This window comes from Austrofundulus limnaeus, unplaced genomic scaffold, assembly GCF_001266775.1.
Source record: "Austrofundulus limnaeus strain Quisiro unplaced genomic scaffold, Austrofundulus_limnaeus-1.0 Scaffold2, whole genome shotgun sequence".
In the NCBI taxonomy this organism is placed as follows: domain Eukaryota; kingdom Metazoa; phylum Chordata; class Actinopteri; order Cyprinodontiformes; family Rivulidae; genus Austrofundulus; species Austrofundulus limnaeus.
In genome coordinates this window covers 3778834-3780357 of record NW_013952404.1, presented here as the reverse complement: position 1 = coordinate 3780357, position 1524 = coordinate 3778834, and positions in this window count along the sequence as shown.

Here is a 1524-nt window from a genome sequence, read left to right as displayed (position 1 = left end):
ATATATAGGTATGGGCAGGTTACAATATAAAAATGTTTGTGATAATCATGTTTTGTGATTATTTGACATGAGCATTACTTTTAAACTGTAAGAGTATTTAATTTAGTTATGTTAGTTATGATAGCTTAGTTAAGATGTAAATACAATAAAAATTAAACCAAGATTTAGCATAATTACCATTTTGATCCATACATTGGTAATGTCTGACTGGGCCTCGTGCCACTTTATGTTCAGCAAATTCGGTCCCGAGGTCAAAAAGGTTAAGAACCCCTGCTTTAGAACATCTAGGTTATATGGTATTTATTTACTTATTTCTACTTATATACATATGACTTTATATCCCCTGTAAACAGTATTAGAGAGCTGTTTTACTGCCCTGACTGTTTATGAAAAATTCTAGAAACTACATAAAGACAAAATGATCATGTTCTTTTAAAAGTAGTTTTTTAAAAAATATTAAAGGCAAAAAGTTTCAGTTCCCAAATTTGATAATTAAAATGAGACCAAAAAACAAAACAAAACATCGTATCAGAGTTTTAAACTACAAAACCTTGTGTTGAGAAAGATATGAGCTGTTGTGCTCAGGTTATGTGTTGTGAATGAATCTCAGCTACAGCTACATCAAATTTCAGCTCAATATTTGTAAAACTGTCTGTTACATCCATTTATGTGTTGGTTAACGTCGATTAGCTTTGGGGACCATTTTAAAATGGACTGACCCCAAAAGTTATTCAGTTGAAGACGTAAGTTTGATTGATTAATTTCTGAATGTTTTATTAAAACCCGTCTTGTGGTTCATATGATTTTTTTGAATATTAAAAATAATCATAATAATGACGATAAGAAGAAGAACAGGTTCTTTATTCTTTATTCACACGCTTTTTCTCTCTTCATTTTTATCTCTGCGGCACTAATTATGCCCACTGCTGTTTGCACCACTTCGCAAGAAAGAGACTGTGCCAGAGCATGAGATGTTTTATTATCCATTGACTTTTGACCAAAGGGATTAAGGTGTGTCAGCAAACTGCTGGTGGGGGTAAAGGGAGGAAAAGCATTGCAGCTGCAGTAGTTTATTGGAATGTAACTTTAAAAAGACTGGTCAAAGTGGTGCTTTCAAGTAGCAGAGAGCTTGTTCAGTTTCAGTGCATGAGTCATTTGTTGTTTGGAATTGTGACTTAAAATGAATTGCAACCTATTGGCAGGCTAGGGAAAGGAAACAAAACAGAAAGAGAAAAAGCGACCTAAAAGGAGCAGTGGTGAGTGACAGAGAATAAGAAATGGGTGTAGTGATGCATCAGCTCAAGAAGAAGGATCTCTTCTCTTGTTTTGGGTTCTGTTCAAGATTCCCATCAGGAGGTGGCCCTTGGTTTGAAGAGGCAGCTGTTCAGAGCCTCAGTGACACGCTGCGTTTGCTGTTGGTTGATGGTGTTTTTGTCGAAGCTCTCCAAAAAAAGGTGGTTGAAAAAGTCAATTGGAAGTAAAACTATTACAGCGGCAGACTGATTGTGAGCTAACAGTTGATTA